We start from the raw sequence: 20,200 nt of genomic DNA on the forward strand, positions 1-20,200 counted from the left end.
AACTGCTCCGCATCCCGAGTCATGAGGTACATGTAAAACCTCAGACAAAGGAATCATGTGCCCCTTGCATGGACACTACAAAGGTATATAAACCGTAAGAAATCTAACCAAGGAGAGCTCGTGTTTCGATGCTGTTAAGCCCCACATTCTCCGCCAGCTAATAAATTCTCCTTTTAACTAAGTTGTCTGAGCGTTTAATTTCCTCCTTTGGGTGTTGCTTCTTGCAACAATAATAGGAAAGTGTCAGTAATGATTGGGAAGGGGTCTAAGGAAGTCTTCTGTTATGCCGATAATGTTCTATTTCTTTTTATTTTTGATGGTTTCTGAGCATTTTATTAGCCTCCTGCCCCCCTCGAGTGGTGCTCCACTTCTGCTACCTTAACTCCTCAGGACTTTGGTGTCATTGACCTCAGATTTCCACTTTGCCATCCACAATCTTGTGGGTGGCTGTGGTCTTTTAGATGAATTACATGGAGTTGATGTACAGGACATCACCAGAATCGAAGTCCTTCCCTTCTTCCAGCAGGCGGCGGTAGGTGGTGATCTCAGCCTTCGGTATGACCTTGATGTTCAACAGGGCCTCATACTCCTGGGTCTGGCGCTGTCCCTCTTCTGAAGTCTGGATCAACTCTGACTCCAGGTGCAGCAGGATCCTGTTGAGCTGTTACATCTGCGTGGCATAGTGTGCCTCCACTTCCCTCAGGCTCTTCTCCAAGCTGGATTTCAGATTTTTTTTTATCAAGTCCAGGTCATCCTCCAAGGACTGGGCTGTATCTCAGCTCTGTGAGTGTCATCTTAGCAGCTTCTTTCTCAGAGGTCTGCAAAGTGACTACTGTGGTGCTCTCCTCAATCTGCTGGGATCAACACTTTTCTAGCTCCTCATGGTTTTTCCAAGCTTTTCATCATACTGGCCCTAGATGTCTGCCCTGATCTTGCTGAAGCCTTGAGATTTGGGGGCACCCAAACTCCATGGTCAACCCAGAGTTAGCAATCTGTTTTTGAAGACTATTTATTTTCTCTTCATGGTTCTCTTCATGAAAAGCAGCTCCTGCCTGAGAGACTCAATCTCCATCTCCAGCTGTAGATGAGTGATAGTGATGTCATCAATGACCTTTCAGAGCCCACAGAGTCACTCTCCACAGACTGGTGCATGGCCAGCCCTATCTCATACTTGACTGAAGTCATCAGTAGCCAGACAAGCATTGTCAATCTGCAGAACAATGCAGGCATTGTCCTCAGAACTTGTAAAGATCTGAGCACCCAGGTCTTTGGTGGCCTTGAAGTAACATCCCCAGTCTCTGACCTGGGATCCCCTCTTCTCCAGGTGTTCTTAGATTTACCTCTTTAGTCTCTAACTATCAGCTTCCAGGCTCTTCACCCTCACCAAGTTGGAGGCCAGGTGGTCATTCAGGTATTGCATAGTCCCCTTCTTAGTCTGGGTATCATTTGTACCCTCCAGAACCAGGCCATTCCTGCAGCCAGGCCCCTGCACCCTCAACCACCTCGGAGGCTGGTGGAATGGGACACAAAGATCTGAGAGCTGAGCCCCCTGCACCTGCGTACACGCTGGCCGTGCTGCTGCTGGCCAGACCCAGTAACTATGTGACTACACAGAGCCCAAGGGCCAGTAACTGGTGGAAAAGCTGAACAGATGCTGAAATTCATGTTCTGGGAGGAAGGCGAAAGGCCAGGACTCAGGTTTAGGCCACCAATGTTCTATTTCTTTATCTGAGTGCTGGGTACATGAAGATGTTCATTTTGTGAAAGTTCATCAAGCTGTACACAAAATATCCATGCTTCTGAACGTATAACACACTTCGATTAAGAAAAATAAAATAAAAGGTAAGCAACCTGGCTCAAGTTTATACTCCTAACCGGTATCTGTTAGCTATTGGGAAAAGTACCCAGAAGTCCTCAAGACTAAGTGAATAAGACCTCAATTGGCTAGTTATGATCTTTCTTTGCTTTCTAGAACAATTGAATGCAATGAGCCTTACCAAGACCTTTCTGCACATTTTTGACATACTCTTTTTAAAATTTATTTTTCAATTTCAGTTGATATACAATTTTACATTAGTTTTAGGTGTATAACATAGTGATTAGATATTTATATACCTTATGAAGTGATCACCCTGAAAAGTCTAGTACCTGACACCATATATTGTTATTATAATAATATAATAGTATAATATTATAATAGTATAGACCATATTCCCTATGGTGTACTTTACACTTCCATGACACTTTTATAACTGTCAATTTGTACTTCTTAATCCCTTTCTCCTTTTTCATTCACCTCCAAACCCCTTCCCATCTGGCGACCAGCAATTCGTTTTCTGTATGTGTTTCTGTTTTGTTTGTACATTTATTTTGTTTTTAGATTCCACATATCAGTGAAATCATCTGGTATTTGTCTTTCTCTGTGTGACATTTCACTTAGCATGATATCCTCTAGGTCCATCCATGTTTTTGCAAATGGCAAGATTTTATTACTTTTTATGGCTGAGTAATATTCCATTATATGTATGTATTACATCTTCTTTATCCAATCATCTATTAATGGATATTAGGTTGCTTCTGTATTTTGGCTATTATAAATATTGCTGCAATGAACATAAGGGTGCATATATCTTTTTGAATTAGAGTTTTAATTCTTGCTGTGGGATTGTCATTTCACATTATTCTTATTTCTTTCAGCTTTTTGCCAGTTGTTGTCCAATCTTCTATTTTTTTTATACTCATAGATATGGCATATTTATAAGCTTTATTTATCTCACTTACTGAACTATAGATGAATAGGAATTAAACTGAGCCTTGTCTCTCAGAGCTTACCACTCTTAATTGTGATTGAGATTGGGACCCAAGCAAAAGCATAATAAAGCAGCGAGAAGTCTGGCAGAGTCATCTTTGAATAGTATCTCCAAATATTAACTGAAAAATAAAACACATTAAATCAGCAACAGAAACAGAAGTTGAATAAAGTGTTCAAGAATTATATTCTAAAAACTCTAATTTTTCTGCGATTTAAAAAATTGCTTAAATTATCTATAATTATAGATATTTTAATCATAGGCCATGGGTAGTATTTTATGTATAATAATATATTAATATTTAGAGTGTTTAATATGTACTAAGTTCTGTGCTAAGTGCTTTTATAGATATTATCTCATTTAACCCTCAAACTATCCTATTTGAGGGATTATATTTATAATTATAGTTATCTCTATTTTACAGATGAGGAATTTTAACTTTGGAAATATTAAGTAAGTCACCCAAGATTGCCCAGCAAATAAGTGGCAGTGCCGGAATTCAAATTTAGGTTTATCTAGTCCTGAACTCCACTATCTTAATCAGTATACTATACTACCTATTTATTGTACAATGGATAAATAAATGTAGGCTGATTAGAGACCAGGGATATGAAGGCTGAAATGAGATATATTACAGCAAAGTGTCATAAAGATGGAACAAAATTCAGAACTTGAAACTACACATGATGCTAATCAGGTCTGATATGGGAAAACCAACAGTAAACCCAACCATATGCCATATTATATTATTTTATGGGACCTGGATGCATTGTACATTCATTGGAGATGTCTCTGCTCTCTTAACACTCATCAGTGTATTATTTGTTTAGAAACTCAAGGTTGTTGTATGAGTTAACTGAGACCAATTTATAAACATTATAGGTTTTACACATCATCTGGGACCATTCTTTACTATTTAGTGCCAGCACTAGAAAAGAGAGAAAAGGGAGACTTGGAGGCTAAAGGCTCACTTTCATGTATTACTGTTGCCACGACAACTCCCAAGCGCTTCTCTGATGAGCTGTTGCTATTATTCAAAAAAAAAAAAAATATATATATATATATATACACACACACTAAGTTTTCCATTTGTATCTTCTATCATTGACTTTTTTCAGTGTCTTTTATTTCTTATTTCTTATTTCTTATGACCCACGACCAGACAAATTACAAGGCATAAATAATCATCTTAGTTGCTTTGGGATCATGTTCATTGGTTTGTGTAATTCAAATTTTTAAAAGACATGAAAATAATTACTGTGCTTTCAATTTAGATTTAAGATGTGTTATGGTTGAACTAATCATAAGTTGGTTTGTTTGGTTCTGAAAGATCATGGCAAAATCAATAGACAGATGCATAAATGATAAGGACCAGGCTTTCCAGTCTTGTGAGGTAGATTGCAGAGGGCAAGAGTGCCTGTGTGAGTAGCAGAGAAAACAGATGAGTATGTATTGTGGCTGAAGGGGCTGTGGGTCTGCCTACTTTACCGAAAAATAGTTTTCCTGCTACTTGTCATACATGGTGCCTAAAATGCATCCATGAGAGTTTTACTTCTGTGAGTCTTGAAATGTTTTCTTAAAAAATATTTTTTGGTGTAAAAAATAAGATAAATATTTAAAAGTGCATAAACCATAAAGTTTAACAATTACAATAATTATTAAGTGGGCACCTGAGTAACCACCACTTAGGTCAAGAAATAAAACATTGACAGCACCTGCCATGTATCCCATCCAATCACAGGCTCTCTTTTCTAAACGTAACAACATTCTTGTATTTACAGTAAAAATTTCTTTATAGTTTTACCAACTATGTATGCATTCCTAAACAATGTAATTGCATTTTGCCTGTTTTTTTTAAACTTTATATAAATGAAATCATGCTATAGATATTCTTCTTTAGCTAACTTTATATGTAAGATTCATTTATATTGTGGCATTTAGCTATAGTTGACTCACTGTCATTTGCATATAATATTCCTTTGCATTCTAATAGTGCATTTAAGCTGTATTTTTAAAAATCTTTTGAGTTGATCATATGATTTTTCTACCTCAATTTTTTGTTGTGATTGATTGATTTTAATGTTAACCCAATCTCACATGCCTGGATTTTGCAACTATTTCTATATGTTGAGATTCACCTCTATTTTTCCCTTCACATACTATCCTTATTGAATTTTGGAATCGAGGATATACTAACTACGTAAAAGAAGTTGGGAAATTTTTCTTCTTTCTAGTTTCTGGAAGAGTACTTCCAGAATTATTTTATTACTGATTTATTTCATTATTGAGTGTTTTGTAGCATTTTCTGGTGTAGGACTCAATTTCTGTCTCCTTACCCCCGAGGCTGCTAAATCAAAGCTCAAGTTTCTTGGTATCTTTCCTAACAGTGGCAGATCACCTCAGAGAGCCCTCAACAACTTTCCTCCTCTCTCTGGGGTGTGTCTTTCTCTCTGAATTTGTCTGGCAGTTCCCCATGAGGTCAAGTATTCAACGTTTAAAGATGCATTTTAAATATTTTTATTTAATTTTCAAGTCTGCATTTTTATTTCTTTTCAAGTCTGAGAAAGTTGGTATGGATAAATGTTTAATTCTATATAAATGGAATTATAAATGCAAATAAGCTAGGGGGGGTAAACTGCACATCTGATTCATTCATTTGATTTCATTGTGTTCCAGATAAGTTCTAGAACTGAGCTGTGTAGGACCAATGGGACAAAGGTGAAGGATATAAGGTTGTGGCTGTAATAAGGAAGATAGACCATGGAAGTGACCTCCCATTCCTTGCCAGCTCCAACTTCCGCTGGAAGAAGTAAGTATTGTTGCTGTCCTGTGACCTACTTGCCTGCCATTTCAGTTCTGACTCCAACATAACTTTAGTCTCGGATGCAACCTGCTGACCTCACTTCTAGCTTTACTTCTGTTCTGATCCCAGTACTACCACCAAGCTCTATTCCCATCTCTTTCACACCTACAATATCTAGTGCATCACAATTCATTAGTCTCAGGAAACCATGAGGCCACCCAGCCATTGAACCTAAGAAATTTCACTTCAAAAGAAGTAGGTCCCTGAGGAGATTCAAGTGATGCTATCAATTGGGGCGGACTCTGAAGGACTATTCCAATTCTGGTGCCTCCCACGGAGTGAATTGGGTACTCTCTTGCAGCTACATCATGGATCAATTTCTCTTTAATTTAATCTGACTTCTTTTATTACCTTACAAATGTTACTCCATAGTGCACTCCCCAGTAAACCTCCTTCATACAAATATTCCAGAATCTGTTTCATGGGGAACCCGAACCCAAGATAAGGCCTAAAGTAAAATCTTCAAAAATGAGGAGGAGTCCTTAGGTGATAACGAGAGAGGTAGCAAGTAGCAGATTCCGATGACTCAAAATTTTAACTGGCATTTGGTAAGAGAGAGGGAAGAGAAAGAATGGGCTATAGGAAGTAATGAGAAACAAGGACCACCTCCAATCCCAGTCATACAGAGTATGGGAAGAAAACAGCCTTCCTTTGAGAAAGCCAAAGTGGAAGCAGAGTCCGGAGGGGATTGCCACCTTTTTGTGAGGGGGAGAAAATGAAGGCAATGTTCCCTGAAGATTGAGGAGATTTTATGATGGTGGAACACAAGTTTTAAAGAACTGTTGGAAAGGGAAGGAGTGAGATAAAATCGTAAAAGAGAATATGCAGAATTGCTTGGGGATTAGAGTGGGTGGGAGGTGAGATGACCTGGCATCCTGAACAGCCACTGGTAACTAAAGTAAGCAGAGATAAAAGAATGCAATGAAATTAATGCTGGGATTGTCAAAGAAGAGCAAGTCAGAGAGCCTGGGCCCGTAGCTGGGGAGGACAAGTGAAAGCATTACCAGAAATGCAGAGTTTTGGGGTCTCATTTCCTCCTGCCAGAGTTGATATGAAGGCTGAAATGGAATGGTTTATATTGAACATCAATACTCTGAGGCTTTCTCTTTAATTCTACACGGGGGAGAAGCAGTCTTTTCTTAATTTAAGACTTTCAGCACATTTATGAGATCAGGTGGATGATTTTATTTTATTTTCTTTCTCACAATTACAGTAGTCAGTAACTATGAGACAGATACTTCCCATCATAAAAAATTTCCCTTCCTAACCACTGATATAGTATCAAATTAAAGATGTTTGGTTATAAGAAGAAGCTTCAGAAATTGAAACTGTCAAGTAAAAATATCCATGTTAATCTCAGCTCCATTAAACATACACACACAAAGAAAAAAACCATTATCTGCCAAGTGAAAAGGATAAAATCAAGAAATGAAAATATGTTCATGTTTATAAGAAGCCAAGGCAAGGAATAGATATTTAAAATATAATCCTGGTGCTTTATTTATGTAAGAGTGTTTATGTTTGTTATTTGAAAAAAATATTTCTTCTGACATCTTCAATGACTACTAAACAAAGCCTTTCCATTTTGTCCAAAGAATTGATCAATGCCTATGGAGGAAAGAAACGTTAATTCTAATCCTATTTTTGCCCTGAGTACCCTGGGGAAAAATCATTGATTTAGTGATTCATTAATAAAACAAATATTTTTTTTTTGCACCTACCATGTTCCAGGTAATGACCTTAGTCTTAAAGATAAAGCTATAGAGAAGGAGAAGATGACCCTTCCCGTCACTGAACTGGATACAGACAAAGATAAGTGCTAGCGGAAAAAGTAGAGGAGTTCTCTGTAAGCACACAGATGGGATCCTACCTTAAGGTAGAAAATTTATATTTGCCTTAAGGTAAGAGAATTAGAATAGTGAGATAACTGGAAGAGTGTTTGAGACAGAAGCAACAGCTCCTGGGAAGCCCAAGGTAGGGCAGAGCTTAGCAAAACAGTCTTGAATTGTTAATACATGATGAGGGGAGGGGAGCAGCTAGAATATTAAGCCAGGTGAAATAGATCACTTTGACTACTGTGTGAAAAAAAAAAAAAGATTGGCAAGAGGGCTTGAAGGGACTGGACCAGGTGATTTTTAAGATTTTTTTTTTTCTATCACAAACATTTCATGATTCGATCAAAAAAAATCATACAGAAGTTCTATAAATAATCACTAGGTCATTCAGAACAGTGACAGATTATAATAAGGTCTAACATTTATTGTAAACCAACTGCAGACAAGATCTGTTCTAAATACTGTACATTTAACCAGTGAGGTTAAAACCCACAATGACCCCATAACACACGTCCTATTATTATTATTATCATCACCCCAACTTTACAAAGAAGGAAACTGAGAATAATCATTTAGTAAATGGTAAATCTGGATTTGTAACCAGGCAGTCAGTTTACAGCGCCCAAGCTTTATATCTTAGGATATAAATATTGCTAATTACTATCTTCCTCATTATTCAGAAACCTCATGCTTATGGGAAGTATTTCCCAAGTGAAATGAGAAGGGATCTTCCTTTGTGACTAAGAGTGACAAACTGGTAACCTGCACCCAAATGTGAGATAATAGAAAAGTGGAAAATATTGAAGCTGATTTCCTTCAATGCCTGTACTCAGAGATCAACTTTGTTTTGTCATGGATAGTAAAGGTCTCTAGCTTTCATAAATCTTTTCCCCCATCCCACCATCACTAAACTTAAATTGGCTGACCAAATTCTTCCTCTTTTTGAGTAATAGAAAGAAAGAAAAGTGTAAGAAGCAGTATGAGCCTATGATCATGTCCTTTATAAAGAGAGGTGTTCTTTTTTGCTTTAAGTGTAATTATTCCTGATTTTAAACTGAATTGAAAGTGGCTTGAGTTAAGTAAGTAAATGAATTAAATGCACAGCAAAAGGGAAGTCACTTTGATATTCCAGATTTGGTAGCTGAAGATGTTGCAATTCCCGTCTAAAATTCCTATTAATAACAGTTAAAGAAAACCAGTAGTTTCTAGGCCTTGGTGGTTAAGGGAATATACTTTCTATTTTGTGATTTTCAGTGAAGAAATTGCCTCTGAAAATTGGGAGCCTTTGCTATACTAAGATATTAATTCGTAAAAAAAAAAAAAAACCCTATATTTTAATCTAGCAACAATACTCTTAATGTATTTAATAGCTTAAATTCTTACACGTGAGTTCAATTTGGGAGAAATTTGCCTAATTGATCCAGATTGGAAATGCCTCTTATTTTATTAATTACTCTAGTAAAACATTATTCAAGATTCTAAGAGTTTATTTTCCCTTCCTTGTTGAATTTTGTGTTGTCCCTCTCCCACTCACAATTCTCTGCTTATTTTATCCCACTGTAGGGAGCAAAGTGTTAGTTCACACATACAAACACATACATACCACACTGTGTAGTGTTAGAACACTTTATATTTCTCTTTGTGGTTTCCTAAAATTTGGTCCTATGTATTTTATATTGCTATGGATCCAGGTATTTTCACTGATTGTGTTCAGCAATTGATTTTAACATCTTTCATTGTGATCCTTAAATTGTTACTTGGTGAGAGACTTCTTTAATAACTCATCCATTTATTTGTTTGTGTGCTGGCTGGAAAATTACTGCTTGGCTATGTCCATGAGAACATAGGCCGTCACCCATAGGAACAAAACATTCTAACAATAAGCTTTCTGCTTCTGTACCCCCGCTTGCACACCTGACCTGTGCATTGACAGGTAATTAATAGAAGAAAAATAGACCTTTGTGTTTAGACAGAATGAAAAATGGGATTTTGGGCTTAAAACCCCTGTACCTCTACATTTTGGGGCTGCTTAATTTGAGGTCTACGTGCCCCTGGCACCCAGCTGGCTGAATAAAGAGTATGTTTCCTATAACTCACTTAGTTCTGGTGGTCTGTGTCTTTCAGGGGCTGGTGGCTACGACATTTGAAATAGTTAAATGTCTACTACTATGTGTCATACAATGTGGTAGGCCTGGAGGACACAAGAGGAAATAAGACCATTCTTGCCTTCCAAGACTTTGTGGTCCAGTGAGAGTGATGTGAGAGTGCTGTGGTGAAGGTGAGCCTCAGACACACATGCAGAAGAGCAAGGAGCAGAGGCTGGGTTCTGCCTTTCTGTCCTGTATTAGTTTCCTATGGCTGCTTTAACAAATGACCACAAACTTAGTGTCTTAAAACAACACAAATTTATTTTCTCATATTTCTGAAGATCAGAAATTTGAAATGAATCTCCTTGAGCTAAAATCAAGTGTCGGTAGGGCTGTATTCCTTCTGGAGACTCCAAGTCCTTTTCCTTGTCTTCTCCAACTGCTAGACACTTCCCACATTGCTTGGCCCCCATTTTTCTTCAAAGATAGCAATCATATCACTTCAGTGTCTGCTTCTGTCTTCACTTCTCCTTCGTTGCCTCTACACCTCGTGCTTCTCTCTTTTTTTATAAGGATCCTTGTTTTTCCATTGGGCCTACCTGATAATCCAGGGCAGTTTTCCCCTCTCAGGATCCTTGACATCTGTAAAATCCTTTCAACACGTAAGTTTCCAGGGATTTGGACATTGACACCTTTGAAGAACTATTATTTGTCCAACCACAGTTCCCAAGATACCTTTGCCTTCTCAACAGCCTTTATTTTTTCTGCCACATTGGTCCTCGACAAGAGAACCCAATTTGTTGAGTAGGTAGGTGGGATCCCTTGATCTTAGGTCCCTGTCCAGCCTTACAAGATGAAACACTCGTCCAAAATAGTCATATAATTTCATTCTTTTTAACCAGTGATCCATTCAAGAATAAGCATGTGACCTAGTTCTTGCTGGTTAGACAAAAACATCAGTGATACAGTGAAAAGGTATATAAAGTACCCATAGGTGCTGTTCTAAGATCATTGCATAATTTTAATAATTTAATTAACATAATAATCCTATGAAGTAAAGTGGTCTAACCATTTTACAGATGTGAAAAGTGAGATGTAGTTAGGCAACAAAGTCAAACAACTTATAATTGATTGAGATAGGATTTGAATCTACTGAGTCTGGCTTCAAAATCCATACTCTTAATTTTGATACTTCATTGCTTCCGAGAGAAAAAAATCTCCTGAGGAGAGTTTTCCTTCCAAAACACAAAAACAAAGCTATGGGAGGAGAAAATCTAATGCTCCCATCCCTTTCTTCTTGCCTTAAAACAAGACATAATGCCTGAAGGTGCAATAGCATCATGGAGCCATGAGACAAGAAAAGTATGAATTAAAGACTTATTTTGACCTTCCTGTGAAGGGTCACTAAGCCAACAGTAGTAATAATCTGCCTCTAGATTTCATATTATGTGAAGAAACTGAACTCCGATATGTTTAAGCCACTGTAATTGGATTTGCTGTAGCTCACAGCCAAGAACATTTCTAACCAATGAACTTGGGTACTGCTCTATTATATCATTTTCAAATGGCTGCAACTATTTGCATGCATATCTCCCTCCCTTCCTAGAGTAGGTGTTTCTTAATGGCAGGAGAAACCTAGTCCAGTATTTACTGCCTGTTACAGATGGCACCATGATCCCCACTCTTGGATTTATGCCCTGTGTTAACTTTTCCCTTTGAATGTGGGCTAGAGCTTTGAATGTGGCTTGCTTCTAATGAACACTTTATGATAAATGTAATGGAGGTGTCACTTCTGAGATAAGCTTATAAAAGACTGTAATTTCATCTTGCTGGTCTCCCCCTACCCCCGACCCCTCCCACCACCCCCCCCGCCCCCGCCCCCGCCGCCAACACACACATTTGTTTTCCCTGATAAAGTCGGCTGCCATGTTGTGACATGATTTGTGAAGAGGCAAGGAACTAAGGATTGACTTAGACCAACAGCCAGTAAGAAATTGAAGCCTTCAGCCCAATGGCTCTCCAATAACTCAATTATGCTATCATGAATAAGCTTGAAAGTTAATCCTTCACAGTCAAATATTAAGATGACTGCAACACTGAATGACACCTTAATTGAAGCCTTATGAGAGACCCTAACTAAGCCTGAGAACCTAGCTAAGCTGTACTGAGATTTCTGACCCAAGGAAACTATTGTTTAATAAATGTTTAGGCCACTAAATTTTGGGGTAATTTGTTATAGAGTTATAGATAACTAATTCAGGGTCCAATAAACATTCATTGAATAAAGAAATAAATGTTTATTGAATTAAAAAGCATATAAAGGGTAGAAGCAGGGGAAACATTAGGGAAGACTCAAGAGAGAAGGTGATAATTGAGGTTTGAAGGATGAGCAAGAGGGGATAGAGTACACTCGATAGAGCAATCAGTGTGTAAAAGGCAGAGAGAATGTAAGGACATGTGAGTTAGGAAACTTACTAGTAGATCGGTAAGAATGGAAGGCAGGAAGTCTGTGGAAAGGAGTTGGAGATAAAAGCAGAAAGTTATAATAAAAGCAAAACTCTGAGAGGCTTTGTACACCATGCAAAAGATGTGAGCTTTGTTTTCTAAGCAATGGGGAGCCAGTGAAGGCTTTCCAGTAGAGAAGATGCTTTAGATGGTAACTAGGGAGGGAGATGGATTGAGAGGTAGCAGTGGGAATGACCAGAGGGAGACCAACTGAAAGACTACTGAAATAGTCTAGAGAAAGGATGACGGTATCCCAAAGTGAGATGGGAGTCATGGTGGAAAAACAAGTGAGTAATTAATTCAAGAGCTGTAAGGCCAATGGGCTCCACGTGGGAGTGAGGTAGAAGATAGGATCTAAGGTGACTTGTGGGCCCTGATAGGGTGTATACCTTCACTGAGATAAGGTGTGAGCTAGAAAAATAAATTAAGACATTATCAACACAGGGGTGGTAGGTGAAGAAGAACGAACATTACTTAGAACATGCCATGTGGCAGACCTGAGATGATCTCTTTACTTATGGTTTCATATTTATTTCTCATAAGAACTTGCTGAAATATGCATGATTAGCCCCATATTATTTAAGACAAGGAAACTGAGATTCAGGAAAGTTGAAAAACTTGCTCAAGATCACATAACTAATAAGTGGAAGAATCAATGTTCCAACCTCCATTACTGTCTCAGAAGCTCAGGTTATTTCCACTCTCCATGGTTCTCTGGGAGATTAACAGAGCAAGAGAACCAAGAATGGAATTCTTGGAAAGAATGATATTAAAGAGGTGGCTTGTGAAATGGGCCACATATGAGTGGTCTGAGAGGGCGGAGATTAGAAAGGGTGGTGTCATAGAGGCAGTGGTAAGGAGAGATTCAAGATAAAGGAAACTGTAAACAGGATCATTGCAGCACTGAGAAGAATGACAGAAGTGTTGTTAGTGATCTTAGGAGAGCAGTCTCAATAGTGTGGTGCCAAAGTGCTGGTGTCTGAGGCAAAACTTAGATAAATAAGCAAGGGCCTTAAGGGCAGATGACTCCTTTCTGAGCCTGGCTATGAAGGGGAAAATTCTGTGCCAAGAAGGACCCAGCAGTCAAGGATAGGAGTAACGAATAAAGTTTATCAGGTGACAGGAGAAATCTCAATCTTGAGAGAGATGACTGTGTCTATCTTAGTCTCCAAATTTTGTCTCTCCTCTGTTTGACCAGAGATGATTCTTCTCTGCTATCTTGAAGGTGACCTTCTTGGTTCCATCACTCTATATATGCTCTTGAAAACAATTTGATATTTCTAAGGCCGAATTCTAAACTCTGCTTCTGAAGGGAAGCACCAACTACAAAAAGTTCTAATATGAATTCTGGCTCTACCATAAACATTCTGTGCGACCTTGTGTCTTAGTTTTTGCTCATTCTCATCTCCTTAGATTCCTGAGATATTGTAAGGATTCAAGAGATCATTGTGTTCATCTTTATATCTGCCTAGCACTCAGCACAGTTTTGTGCACATGGTGGGTATGTAATAAACATATTGATTTGTATCTGCTTGATCTTGAGAAAATCAAGTCCATATAAACATCTTAAGTAAGACTTTTGCTTTTCTTACATAGGAGGAAAAAAATATATATATCTCAGTATTTAATTCCTGTAATCCATAGGCTAGAGGTGAGGTTATACAATAATATCTAAGCAGATGAAGTTATATTTCTTGTCGGGTAAAATTGTTATAAAAACATCTAAATAGAGTATGATTTAGAGATAAAGAGTGCCTCTACCAGAAACTGCTGGCTTCATTCTCCTTCAGACTGTAGAGATATCCTTCCCTCAGCATGCAGAGACAGAATAATTGTTAATTCTACATTTATCAAAAGTTGTTTTCTGGTGGCCATTACCAAAATGAATGAACTATGTAATAGCGTTACAATAGCTAGTTGATGTAAAAATTTGACCCAGAGACAAATTCATTAGCATGTTTCTGTTTGTTTCTAATTTTAGAATTCTATCAGATTAAGGCAAAATTGAGTCATATTATTATTAAGTTTAACCCAAACCGAAGTCGAGAGGCTGTTCTTTTTCATTTCTATCTGGAAACCTATTTTATCCGGAATTTAAATTAAATGCAATATAGTAGGACATATGATTAGTACACACAGTATGATTAAGCTGACTTGTGCATGCAGTACCAGCTCACATCTAGAAGAAAGAGAGACATATTTAGTTCTCCATCCAGGAAATTTTCAGTGGTTGATTTTTTTCTTTTTTTTACTCTTTGTAGGCTACTTTGATATTGTTTAGTCACTCTCTTAAAATCACATCTGCATGTGTAAGTGAAACTCCGACCCACCTCAGTATCCTTTAGTCTTCAGCAGCAGTGAACTTGAAAATCACAGAACGAAGTGGTCAGAATGTTTTCCACTCCATTTAGACTCAAGATCAAGTTGAATGCCAGTAATATCCCTACTGCACTGGACAAAAAGAGACATTAGAGCAGCATCATTTACATCGTATTCTACTGTATCATTCAGTAGACAGTCTAGAGGTCAGACTCTTGTCTGAGCCCTGCGGTAGAAAAATAAGGAGTAAGGGATTGCCTTTTTGAAGTCCTGAAGAGCATTCCCAGCTTTGTCATGAATTCTCATCACTGGAGTATTGGAGTCCATGTGCCTGAGGGGGCTGTTCATCAGCAGAGAAATAAAACAGTGTTCTTTGCTGCATGTGATCAATAAATATCTCTTGTTCCTTCTGTGAATAGTGGAGATGGTGACCTCAGTGTCACAGAAAATTTCTAATTTGGATAATTACATTCTGCTTCTCTCTGTTGCTCCTGTAGCTTAAATAGAAAATGGAATTCTTCATTTTCATTCGTCAACTATTGCTTAAGTTGCACTGCTGTGAGGTATTGCTGTGAGCTGTTAAACATCTGCTGTGCCCTACTTTGAAGGTGGTTGCATTTTAATTGAATTTTACTTTAATAGACTAGAACACACTATATAGGCAATAAATCTGTTTGTAAAGTGCTTTTGAGTCTATGTGGACAGAAAGATTACATAAATATTAAAATACAATAATTAGCTTTATGAAAGATGTTTTAGGGATATATATATTTTTAAAGATATTTTGTGAAACTAAGTTTATTACCAAGTATTTTTCATGAATGTACAATAAAACACACATTTATTTCTCTTTATAAAGCTAAGAATTTTCAATTAGCAAATCAGTCAATCAGTGGGTATGTTCTCAATACCTGCTCAGCACAGGACTGGCTCTTGTGAAGAGGAGCTAAAGAGATCTTAGAATAAGTTGTTTCTACTAGCAGTCAGGTCTGTCCCACTAAGGCAAGCATTTGGGGGTACCAAAATATGAGCAGAGTGAAATATCTGATGCTCTGCCTAACTCAAATCACCTCTCTGTCCAGTCTCCCACAAATAACAAAAATCCCACTATTGAAGTTCTGCAGAAGATCCCCTAAAATGTGAGTTTATATCTTGAAATAACTACCAAACTATCAAATATTCTTAAAAGTTTTTATTTTAACATTTACTGAGAGCCTTCTATGTGGTAGAAACCTTGCTATAGTATTGTCATCACCATTGGGCAGGTGAAGAAATTCTTTGAGGAGTAATAAATTAGCCATGTTTACATGGTTAATAAATACTAGAAATGAGATTCAGCAGTCAGTAAGTTGTTGCTGTTTTCACCTCCCTGTTTGTTTCTTTGCTGATGAATTAGATGTGGCTCTTTTCCCACATGCTGACATGTACATATCTACAATACATGTGACGAGAACTACCACAGAGAGGTGTGCACTGTGGGACCAGAGTTTGGAAGAGGGAGTAACAAATTCTGACTTGGGGGTCAGAAAAAAGGTTCACAGAAGAGGTGGCATTTTAGACTGGGTCTTGAAGGACAAAGAGAGAATGAGCCAGAGTATAGACATTTAGTGAAAAGTGCTTGGGATTTAGAATCAAAAGGAGTAAATTTGAATCCTGGTTTTAGCTTTTAAACATTCTATGAATTTGAGCAAGGTTTTAAAACTTTTCTATGCATGATTTTTCTCATTTTCGAAATGAAGAAAAACCACAACTAATTTTCAGGAGTATGGAGGAGGATATGGATAACACAATGCCTGGCACATAGTGGATATTCAGTGATGATAGGTCACCTTCTCTTTTCTTAGGCAGAAAGTGTTACATGTGCAAAGCTTGATTGATGTGAGTGTCAGAAATTTGGTTTGGCTCCAGTAGAAGGGTGGAACATCTTTGTGGGAGACAAGGATTAGACAGATTCCGAAAGGCCTTAGGTGTTTCATAAAGGAGTTTGAATTTTATCCTATGTGAGGTCAGGAGCCATTAACATTTAAGCAGAAGAATGCCATGATCAGATTTCTGTCTCAACGTAACTCAGTGTCAATGTGAAAAATGGATATTAGAGTGAGAGGAGGTCAGTTAGGAGGATGTTACAATGGGACAGTTGATAAGTTTCAAGATCCAAAACCTAGATAAATATTTAGTAATACAATAGATGAAAGTTTTTGACTGATATAAATTAAAGGTGACTTAAGATTTTTAATTAATGTGTCTATATTATATAAATCTTATTTTAAAAAATAAATGGAATTTGAGGAACTATAGACATTTTCAGTAAGTAGTTAAAAATTGGTCCTGATGCTCGGGATAGAGATATTAACATAAATGTTAATGTTATGTAGGCAGAAGTTAAAGTCATGAGACCAAACAAAATTATCCTGGAAGAGCAGACAAAACATTAAGAGAAGAGGTCCATAGGAGGAACCATGGTAGAGCATAAACATTTAAAGAGAGAGAAGAGAATGTGGAGGTGAAAAAAAGCCTGAAGAACTATCAGAGAACTTGGAGGAGACTTGCACAAGTGAAAAAGGCAAGAGAATGCAAAAATTTCCCCTACTACTAAGAAGTAAGTTCCATAAGGGCAGGAATTTTTATTGCTACTGTGTTTTACTGATGTTTATCCTGGCTCCTGCACAATGCCTGGTACATTGTAGGTGGACAATAAATTCATTAAATGAATAAATGGAAATTAACATGAGTTTAAAGAAAGAGAGGCCAACAGTATCAAATGCTGTAAAGAGATCAGATAGAATGAGAACTGAAAAGATCAGCAATTGGCAAGTCACTTGAGACTTTTTAGTATACAGTGTTCATATTTCAAGGGATTATATTCTAAATGGACAACAGTGTGGACTTTTCTCGAAAAAATAAAAATAGAAATCTCATATCATCTAGCAACCTCTTCTGGGTATATAACGCAAGGAAATTAAATCAGTACCTTAGGGAGATATATCTGCACTCCCATGTTCATTGCAGCACTATTCACAGTAGCCAAGATATGGAAACAACCTAAGTGTCCAGAAACAGAAATTGTGTTCTATATATATACAATGGAATATTTTTCATCCATTCTGCCATTTGCAATAACATTAATGAACTTGGTGAACCTGGAGGACAGAAGGGTAAGATACCAAAAGGGCACTCGGCCCTTGGGAAGGTATAGAGGGTGATAGGTAGAGAGTTCAAAGAGGAAATGGTACAGATGTTCTTAGAATGATAGAATCTTGAACTGAACAGGAACTTAGAGGCTATTAAGTTAAAATTCTCATTCAGAGAAACATTGTAATACTCATTATTAGCTTGGTACTACATGAAGAAGCCGTTGTATGTATAACCTGATGATAGTTGTTAAATGAATGTACTTTTTTCTTTCTTGCCTTCCTGGGTACTTAACCTTCACTCCACTGAGCCTAGGTATCCAAAGGTGGGTGAAAGAGTTTGTCTGAGAGATTAGGAACTGTAAAGAAGAAATGCAGAATGCAGAGTAAGAACATGGTAACATTGTGAAATTCAGCTTCTGACATGCAAAGTAGGTTTAGGCAACAAGACAATAGCTTCGCTTACAGGATTTCCTAAATTCCCTCACTCCTCATGTTGGCAAATTTACTACTGAGCTTGGAGAACAAAGTTCACAGTGTTACACCATCTTGTAAGTGACGCATTGTATCCTCCAATAGGCCAGAATACAAGGTGAAGAATGTGGCAGAGATGCTGTGCTTCTCAAAGGGTGGAATAGGAGAGGGGGGCATGTCAATCAGGCAGCCCAATTGGATCTTGACGTAGTCCAAAGAGACAAGACTATGAATTACACATCAGAGAGATAAAGCTTATGTTTAATTTTTTTTTTATTATGAGTGAGTTATTGTGAGAGTTTCTATTCAGTTCTACTCTACTCTGTGCAATTTTATTTTTAAAAAATATTGAACACAATCTACTATATTAATTTCATAGCCTGCAACTGAGTTTTGATTCATAGTTTAAAAAACATTGGCTTTAGGATTTGTAATAACTTACACATTTGTTATTTTCAATACAATGAAGGAGTTTTTTTACTTTTTTCTAATACCATTGGAAAGCATATTGGAATATCAAAGAGGCTAATGTGGAAGACATAGAAGACAAAGTAAACTCAGAAATTAATAAAAAAGAATGCCTCTGGATAAAGAGCCTCATACTAGCCCTCTGTACCCCAACCCAGAAGTCAAGATGTTAAAAAAAAAAAAGTGAATATGGAATTGGAGCTAGATGACTTTGAAAGACAAGAAAGTATAGGGGGAAAAGGTGCAAAACAAGAAAGCCTTTAAGGGGCACATTTGGCTCTCACCAAGGTGGTTTCCAGGAAATCCCTAAAGGGAAATCTCCCACCCAAGCCTGCCTTCTACACAATTTTGTAGAGAGAAATAAATAGGAACCACTCCTGAGAACAGCAGGTTGTGCAGAATTTTCTGGCAGTGTGCCAGATGCTTATTTGAGTTGCTGATCGTCTGCGATGAACATCTTTATTTGAATTGCTGATGAAGTAGGATCCAATTTTGGTATATCAGGAGTTCAAATATGTAAGTAAGTATCTCCAATTTTAAGAAAAAAAGGTTTTGACATCTAAAATACTAAATATTTGTTAAGAAAATTTTTGTCTCTTTTCCTGTCCTTATTATACCCTCCTGAGGCATCTTCGCTTAGCAGTCATCAGGTCACTCACAAAGTGTCAGTGAGATATTGTGAAAAGAGTGGAGTAAATAGAGAAGATTGGCCATGGGGACTGGTATTCTGAGAGAAAGATTTTACAGGCTGAGAAAATAGCTCCCTTGTTAGAGTCTTTGTATGTAAGTGAGAGAAAAAAAATTAGCTAATTTAAGAAAGAAAGAAAGGGAGGGAGAATGTTGTTGAGGTGATTTGCAAATTCAAATTAGCAAATATGTAGTAAAAATAGGGTCCAGAGTGGTCTGAGGGAACTCAATAACAGGAACCTATGGACATTCTCTTCAAAGCACCTTCATTAGAATGGGTCATCTCCTTGTATTGGTCTCAATTCAAGAGTCAGAATTCCACAAAAAAAGCCTCTAATAACCTAGCTTGGGTCATAGTGCTACCCCTTGACCACAGGAGGCAGGACATCTTGATTGTTATGCCCATCGGTTCTGCATTTAGTGAAGGAGGGAGGGATAATTTTCCAGAGGAAAACTGGGACTCAAATGACAGACGGGTATTTGATGCTAGGTAGGGGAACATCATGATGTCCCCCATCCTGTCTTCAGGGTCCAGTGCTGATAAAGATGGAAACCTCAGGAGACATAACTGGACTTAGAGAAGACAGAGTAGCTGACACAAATTCTGAGAGGCTTGGGATTCTCACGTGGCTCATGTCCCCAACAAACGTATTTGACTGCCTACATTTCTTCCTAGGACTAAATTTGGAATTCAGATAAAATGTTATTTGGATGAAAAAAATATGACTTTATGGGCCATTGCAAAGAGAACATCAAAAGAGCCCTTTGTAAATAAATCGTACTACTCTTAATTGTTATGTAAATTGTAAAGGACTGTAACTGCTCTTCAATATGCAACTGGGTTAAGTTACAATTAATGGCAAATGCTGGTCCATTGCTGAATACATTTTTTCTTTTCCTTTTATCTTTTCAAGAAGTAAAAATGTTGATTTCCATGCCTTTGGGAATTATGGACCAACCCAGTCTATCCTGCTCATCATCTGCCTTGCTATTCCATATTTTAACACTCTCCAAATGGAAA

The 20,200-nt window shown here is 37.5% G+C and overlaps 1 pseudogene; it reads right to left on the reverse strand.

The window, feature by feature from the left end:
* Nucleotides 1-378: 378 nt before the first annotated feature.
* Nucleotides 379-20,200, reverse strand: part of LOC107511474 — a 64,067-nt pseudogene continuing 44,245 nt past the window's right edge.

The sequence above is a fragment of the Rousettus aegyptiacus genome, unplaced genomic scaffold (genome assembly GCF_014176215.1).
Source record: "Rousettus aegyptiacus isolate mRouAeg1 unplaced genomic scaffold, mRouAeg1.p scaffold_m13_p_13, whole genome shotgun sequence".
Lineage (NCBI taxonomy): Eukaryota > Metazoa > Chordata > Mammalia > Chiroptera > Pteropodidae > Rousettus > Rousettus aegyptiacus.